This window comes from Chamaea fasciata, unplaced genomic scaffold (assembly GCF_029207755.1).
Source record: "Chamaea fasciata isolate MVZ Bird 193981 ecotype frontalis unplaced genomic scaffold, bChaFas1.0.hap1 SCAF_11, whole genome shotgun sequence".
Classification (NCBI taxonomy): Eukaryota; Metazoa; Chordata; class Aves; order Passeriformes; family Sylviidae; genus Chamaea; species Chamaea fasciata.
In genome coordinates this window covers 593,694-601,856 of record NW_027094096.1, presented here as the reverse complement: position 1 = coordinate 601,856, position 8,163 = coordinate 593,694, and the positions used below count along the sequence as shown (strand labels likewise).

Sequence of the window (8,163 nt, the reverse complement as noted above, 5' to 3'; positions counted from 1 at the left end):
TTTAAAAAATAAATACAAAAATAGAAAAATATAAGGAACAAAAATAGAAATAGAAAATACAAAAAATATCAATTATATAACTAATTACAATATTGCCTGTGAGATATATTATAATGTATTATATATACTAGGTGTAGATATGAATATAAAAATTAAATGGTAATGATAAAATATAAAAATAATAAGTACAAAAATTTTATTTTTTGTGGAACAAAGCTTAAACGAAAGGCCTTTTTGGGTTGAATTTTGTTAGAGGCAGGATGTTTGAAGTCGTGGTTGAGGGTCTTTTGGGGCATTTATTTGAGAGGATTTTTGGCCACGTGCTTTTTTGCCTCTGTTCTCTGCCTGTCCCCTATGCGTGTCCCCGGCCGAACTGTGCGGCAGGGCTGTCACCGTGTGGACAGAGAGTGGTACTGCAGCTATCCTCCCGCGGCAGCCCCGGGCCGAGCTGTGCGGCAGTGCTGCCGTCCTGTGGATAGGGAGCGGCACTGCAGCTGTCGCCCGTCCCCGAGGTCCGTGGCAGCCCCGGGCTGTGAGCTTGGGGACAGTGCTGCCGCCCGACCGTCCAAAGCTTGCGGGAAAATAGGCGGGAAAAATGCAGGAACCCCGAGTGCATGGCAGGCAACTGCCTGTGCGCGACCCCGACCACGGCGCCGCCTGGGCACAACTTTACACAGCATTTCCAGGTGTGCGGACGCAGGATGTGGGCTCGGCAGTGCTGTGGCTTTGTTCAGGCAGTCGAATTAGTCAGGTGCCTCTTTAAGGCGCCGGGGGGGGCTTAGGTATGCCATAAAAAAGATGGTGGGACGACCGTAAATGGCTTCACCCACAACCAAGATGGCAGCAAAGAAGGGCAGAGATCATGTGATGTCACTTCCAAGATGGCGGCTCGGCACGACGCGCTTGACCTTCCAAAGACGGCGGGAAAAACGCAAGGACCCCGGGGGCGTCTACCTGACTTGCTTGTGCCCTGCCCCGACCCCGGCGCCGCCCGGTCGCGATTTTCGGCGGCATTTCCAGGTGCGCGGCCACGGGCTGTGGGCTCACCGGCGCCACGGGTGGGCGGGAGCCGGGCGGGAGCCGGGCCGGCGCTGACAGGCAGCGGCGGGGACGCCTCTCTCTGCCGAGGTCCTGCCACTGCCTGTGGCCTGGGCGTGGCCCTTGTGCCGGGCACCCGTCCCGTTCCCCACGTTCCCGCCGCTCCCCGCCGTCCCCACACGCCCCTTCCTGCAGCCCTCCGGCCCCGGAGAAATGGAGGAAAACACAAAATCATTCTGGCAGAACCGTCGGCGGAGCTGCCCCGAGCCGTCCCCGTCCTGTAGCCAGCAGCAGGAGGCGGCTGCTCTCTGCCGCAAAGCTGAGCGAGGCCGTAGTAAGCGGAGGGGTTGTGGGGGGACGCTCCGGTTGTCCGGGCAGGGCTTCCCGGGGACAGTTTCAGCTTCCCGCAGCTCTGGCTGAGGGCTGCACGGGGTCCGGGCTGAGCCAGCTGGGAGCGGGGTCTGCTGTTCACATCCCCCCGGGAGCTGCCGCTGCCCGAAGAGGGCTCGCTAGAGCCTCGTGTCCTCTGTGTGTGCAAGTTTTTGATCGGCTTTGTAGCAAATGTGGTGTTTCAGGCTGGGTGCGCTGGGTTCCCCGGGTGGGAAATACCTTGAAGTAGCCAGGCTGAGCAGTTGCTGAGAATTCCAAGCCTGGGATTCTTGAAACAATGTTTGAATAGCTTATCATTGACCTGAGGCAGTGAGTCAAGTCTGTTTGTTGGAGTGGCAGAAATGATGCCACCTTTTTCTCTTCACAGAGGAGCACATGTACATAAAGGTAAACAGATTTCTTCTGTCACATCAGTACTCGGACCTGAGGAAAGTGCCTGTTTTTTCCAGCTTTTCTACAGTTTTGATTCTGAGGTAAGTGTACCATTTTAGGTATCCAGTAATTCTTCAGAAATTTATGGAAAAAGGCCATAAAAATACATTGAAATCTCATTCTCCCCTTGGTGGTTATTTAGAAGCATCTTTCTTTTGTTTTGTATTGGAATTTAAACTGCTATTCCTGTGGTGGCTTTGTTGTTTTCTTCATACTAACACACAGTGAGTTGTGCTGTGTATGCTCTGTGAGCGCAATAAACAGCATATTCTGCCCCAGCTAGCTTCCATTCATCTCTGAGTTTAGATTAGTAATGTTGAGTTCCACTGAAGTGTTTTAGGAATAGCAACTTCTACAATTCCATTTCCACTGCATGTTTGGGCTGCAGACTGATCGTTCCTGATGGATGTTAGGGATTAAATTTGGAAGGAGTGGAAATTGAGAAGTTCAGAACAAGCTGTGGTAAGCCCTGAGCTGGCACTGGGAGGGAACCAGGTTTTATGCTCTTAGGGACAGTTATTTTTTGGAAATGTCTAAATGTCTGATGGTGGTATTTTTCTTTGCGGCTTCCAGTACAAAGCACAGCGTGAGCAGATCCTTGGATGTCTTGGGGAAGGGCTGCGTGACAAACATTGCTGTGAGCTTCATGACTGCCAGAGGATTTTCCAGGTCATTCTCTGCTTTTTCAACAGTCCTTTGTGTGATGAGGGCTCCCAGGTAAGAATTTAAAAGGAAAGCACCGAAACACCCCAAAGCACAGAAGTTTGCATGGCTTTGAGATCTCAAGCACAAAGCAAAAAGGAGCAGCTGACTCTGCCTCTGTCTTCTTGAAAAGCTGTTCCTTGTTGATTTTCTGGATGTGTGGAGGGGGAAAAAAAACTGCTTATGTCTAAACTATGCAATATATCTAAGACATATTGTTTATGTCTAAACCAGTAAAACCCTTATCCCCTGAAACTGGAACCGGTTGCTGCCATCACAGAGCCTCACGTGGGCACCGTGCCTTTGTGCCTACAGTCAGGGCCTTTTCTTTTTTGGGGCTCTCCATTCCCCAGGCAGCACATTTGTTACCTGAACTGCGCTTCAGCGGGAGGGAAACTCATGTGCCAGTAGCTCTCAGGTTTGGGAGCATCCACCCTGAGTATTTCAGGTATCAAAATCTTGGACAAAAGGACAAAATCCTCTCGCTACCTGGAGACTTCTTGTAAGAGTAGCTTTGAACAGAGAATGTCTTTCCTTCCCTGGAGTTGCTGAGAGCAGGTGGTGTTCATTTCACCTTGAAGTTGATCCAATTGCTAATTCCAAGTTAGATAATTAGATCTTGACGGTAAAAGAACAAGTTGTATTTTCTGTTTCAGAGTTGTATGCTGGAGATATTCCAAAGTGCTGCCCGTGCCAGCAGAGCTGCCTATGAGCTGATCCAGGATCACGGCCACCTCACATGGGTCCTGCACAGCTTAGAGAAAAGGTAAGCAGAGAAGTACAGGAGAAGTGGGAACAATTTTGCTGTCCACGGTAGAGTAATTGCATGACTGAGTATGAAAAGTGACAGGCAGGGAGCCAGACGCACCAAGGGCTGGACTGGCATAACTTGCTGAACTCTGAAGTGTCCCTTGTGGTTTTGAAAACAGAATCAAGATGCTTTCAGGTTGTGGTAGGAGGGATGATGGTGGAGGGGCTTCATGAATTGAAAACCACTTCCTTGAAAAACTGAGAAAGCAAAATGGCACTTTGAAATTTAAAAGGTAAAGACACCAATACGAACACCCTCAATTCACATCCTGTCACAGGACCTGCTGCACAGGAAGTGGCACAGTAATGGCTTTGAGCTGTCTAGAACATTCCTCCTCCCCTTGCCTCTCCCTCACATACATTTACATCCACCAAAAATCTCTTCTGCACAGAGCGCCCTGACAGTTTCAGGCAAGTGCACTAGGATATGGTCGCCTGTAGGTGATGGACCAGCTGCTGGTGAGGATCTGCCTTCCAAACGTGGTTTTCTCTTTTGTTTTGTTGTTGTTTGGTTAGTTTTGGTTTTTTTTTCAGGTTTCTGGAAAACAAGGTGATAAATAAAATGATTTCCTTACTCCATACTCTGTGGCTAACAAATTTAGATGAGAGAAAACAAGAATCAATCCCAGGTGAAGAGGAAATTTCTTCCTATTCAGCTTGTAAATGAATTTCTGTATGTTTTGGCCACATTAATCAAACGTATTTGATAAGTACTTTGTTTTAGTCGGTTTGCATTTCATCCTCTGTCCAGTTTGAACTCTATTAAGGCCAGGAGGATTTCTTTATCTCTGGTAGATGAATGGCTTTTTTCACCCTCAATTTGTGTCTTGAGTAGTGAATTTGGGTGTTATTTCTTTGACAGGAGGATTTAGCTATTTGAATCCATGGGGAATAAAGTAAGGCTTCAGGAGCTTCTCTCACCTCCAGGCCGGGGGATCCAGTTTGGAATAGAGTTCCAGCCTGGAGTCCCTGGGAGCTCCCGGAGCCCATTGGAACAGCGCAGACTCCATCTGGCTGCTTAACGAGGCTGGTGCCTACCATGGTAAAAACTGAATCAACACAGGAGAGCACCTTACTTGCACAAGTTTGTATCAGGAAAATCCTTTGGAGTATCTGATGTTTGTTTTGGTGGGGTTTTCTTCTTACAGAAAATACTAAAGACAAGAACAAATCTCAAGCCTCATCTCATCTCATCAGAAAAATCATCACTCTCAGAAAAAAAACGAGGAAGAAGGTGACACTGCTGCAGACGTGGAAGTGTCTGAGCTGAAGAAATGCAGCCCATTGGGACCCTGTTTTCCCAGCACCACCCTCCACACAGGGAGGGGAGACCCTCAGAGCTGGTGAACCTGGGGGCGAGGCAGTGGCCGTCACCTGTGCGTCCACTCACGTGGTCACCGAGGGGCTGCTGAGGTCCCTGGCCAGGCAGAGCCTCCTCAGGGAGCAGGACGTGTCCCCAGCCCTGAGGTGGCTGCGGAACCACGTCCCACCACGCCTGCCGGCTGCGCACGCGATGCTCAGGGATGAGACACTGAGGAACGACCTCTTCAGGCTTTACACCCGGCTCAGCCAGGCCAGCAGCGCCTCAGCTGGGCTCTCCAGGGAGCTCGGAGTGCTCAGTTCCATCATGTTGCAGCTACTGGAGGAGCAGGCCCTGTCCAGCACCTTCCACAAGCCTGTGAAATCCCTGTGCCTGTCACCAGCGACGGAAGAGGATGCGGACCAGACAGGTGCCTTGTCTTCTTCTTATCACTCGTTACGAGGCAGTGGTGGGAGGAACTAGGAAATTCCATGGCTTTTTAAATCCAGTTTTAAACTAGTTTACCCATATCCACCCAGGCTCATGGCTTCCCACAGCAGAAGCAGTGTCTTTCTTGGGATGGGGGCAGGGGTGGGTAGCACGGAGCATGGTTACTCTGTGAGGTTTTCTGACACTACAACACTCACACTCCCTCTAAGAAACTTCCCTTTCAAGGACTAAACTGGACCAAAAGGTATAAAAGAAATGTAATTCCAAGAGGGAAAACAGTCTGCAAAAAACAGGTCCGTGTGGGCATGGATGCTGATTCCTGTTGCTGGTCAATGATAGCAGCTGACGGGTCAGATTTCAAACTATTTTATTTAACAGGAAACTGGTTTGTTCCCACTTGTGAGCACGATCATTGGCTTGGCATGGGCAAAGCCACTCCAGATTTTCCATCTAGGAAAACTAGTTAGGGAACTATTTTAAAACGTAGTCCTGGAGGTAAACAGCTTGGCCGTTTTTTATTACTGTGTGGAAAGAGAAGAATCTGTTCTCATTTTTCTCTCATCTTTCTTCCACAGCTGTTTTTGTATTCCTGACTTCCGTTTACAACGGAGACACGTGGCTTGGAGCCCAGGAGCCGGATATGTTACTTACTCATGTCAGATGGGTCTGCACTCGTGCAGGTTATAAATTACAGGATGACTCGGAAACTCAGAAACAAGGAAAAGAAGCTATTATGTCTCTCTGCAAAAAAAATTTGGCTACATCAGGGCATTAATTCAGGGAACTAACACTTCATCTTTAACATTCTCTGCTCTGCCATCATCACTGTGTGCCATGGAAGCCTCCTGAGCTGCTCTCATACAGACCTGACTTGTTTGGTAAAAAAACCTCAGTATTTTATTACTGTGTGCAAACTTAGGGGAAAGATTTTATTCAGTATCTCTCAGTGGAACATTAAAGCTTCAGTTTCTCTTTTCTTGAACAGTCTGAGACAGATTATTACTTATATCATTTTTATTACTGACATTTTTAACTTTTTGTAGAACCAGAGAGACTGTTTGTGGACGTGTGTGTTATTAATATCCGTCTTCTCTCCAATATAAGATGGGGAAAAAAAGGCTGCAGAGCTTCCCACAATGGGCTGTAAGTGCAAATGACAAGGAGCCAGAGGTTTAGTCATGACAATTTACTATTTCTTGAAGAATCTGGCTGATTTCATGATACCAAAACCAGTATGAATAAAAGACTGAACTCGTGAATCATGATGGTCTTCTTGGGTTTAAAAAAACTTTATTGGCTTGGAAAGACATTGATATCTGACCTGGGTTTTTTTATTACCCTTTTTTTTTTAATTAAAAAAAGCCCTCATCCGTCACTGCTGCTGTGATGTGCAACAAAAGCCCATCTTCCATCCACTTGGAACAGGTGAGAGATGGAACTAAACCCCAAAGGATTTTCTACTTATTGAGTCTATGTGCAAAATCTGATAAGCTGTTCTCGAATGTGGCCATGAGGGTAGTTGAACATGCCACCCCACATCTGCAAATATGCAGTGCCAGAACAAGCACGTGTGAAAGGTAAACCAGGATTTATTCAATTGACTCATGACTGCGTCCTGTCCCGGGTCCTTTGTACAAATACTGTACAGGGGAAAACCAGAACTGCACGTTCCTTGTGATATGCATTGAATTTCCAGGGAAGGGGTAAATAAAAATGAGATGCAAATAAGGGAATTGCTTCTACATTTAAATATTCTTGTCCTAAAGGAGCCATTGGCTCTGTACCAAGACTTGAGTTTAAATTTTCATTTCTTTAAAAACCCCCAAGCCCTTTAAAAGCTACAGTTTGTGTCATGTAGAATTACTAGCAGCTGACATGAGGAAATCTGTGAGCCGAATCTAGCTGAGCTTAGCTAAGTTTAACCAAATCTAGCCAAGTTCAGCCGAACCGAGCCAAGTTTAAGTGAACTGGGCAGCGTGCAGCCGAACTGAGCTGAGCGGCACCGAGCTCAGCCGAGCCCAGCTGCCTGCTCTCATGCCCATTAATTAGCGCGAGTGCAGTCACTGCCTGGTGAGGTGCTGCTGGACCCTGTGCCCCTGTTCGTGTCCGTGCGCCGGCTTGCGGGACTCGGCAGCCGGAAAACACCGAGCTCTGCGTGTTTAACGTGAGGCAGCTCCGCTTCCCCGTGCGGTGCCTCGGGCCGGCCCACGCCACCCCCAGGCAGCCGAGCCGAGATTGGCCGAATGCAGCAAGCGGCACCGAGTTCAGCCGACCGAGCCGAGCCACGTCGAACACATAGAGCGGCACCGAGTGCAGCCGAACCGAGCCAAGCTCCGCAGAATGCAGCATCCCGGACAGGGCGGGGGGCCGGGCCGGGCTGGGCTTGGGACAGGGCCGGGGCTCTGTGAGGCACACCCTGGAGGCGGCCGGGGGCAGGGCCGGGCGGTACCAGGGACGCCGCTTCAGGGGCGGGTCCCGGGCTCGGATCAGGTGCGCGGGGCCGGGACGAAGTGATTTAATCTATGGAAATCGCTTTGCCAGCCCTTTGCTCACTCTGAGCACGTTGGAGACAGGAGCCCACTGTCCGGGCTCACAGCCTGGGACAGGACGGGATTCGGCTTCCCCTCCTGTCCCCCCCTCTACCCCTCATTCCTCTTCCCCGTATTCCCCTCCTTTCTCTCCCTTTTCCCCCTTTCCCTCTCCTCCCCAAAGCCTTTCCCTCCCATTCTGGCCTGCCCTCCTGTCCCCCCTTCTAACCTTCCTTTCTTCTCCCTGTATTCCTGTTCTTTGTCCCCAAAGCACTCCCCTCCTCTCCCCCCCAAACCTGACCCCCCACTTCTTCCTCTCCTGTCCCTACCCCGCTACCCACTTCTATTCCCCCTCTCCCCCATCCACCCGCCTTCTTCCCCCCCACCCTTCTTTTCCCTTCCCCTCCTGCTTCCCAACACACCCTGACAACACCCCCGCCCAACCCATCTCATCCCTGCTAGCCCTCCTCTCTTCCCGTCATCCCCTTTCTCGCTTCCTCCCGCATCCGTGGG

General features: G+C 49.8%; 1 long non-coding RNA gene across 1 annotated transcript; it reads left to right on the top strand.

Moving 5' to 3' along the window:
• The first annotated feature begins 1,820 nt into the window (after nt 1-1,820).
• On the top strand, nt 1,821-6,361 carry LOC136295277 (uncharacterized). Its single transcript, XR_010722621.1, has 6 exons — nt 1,821-1,901; nt 2,434-2,577; nt 3,219-3,328; nt 4,235-4,414; nt 4,521-5,102; nt 5,698-6,361. It is a non-coding gene; the product is annotated as an uncharacterized lncRNA (long non-coding RNA).
• Nucleotides 6,362-8,163: the final 1,802 nt, after the last annotated feature.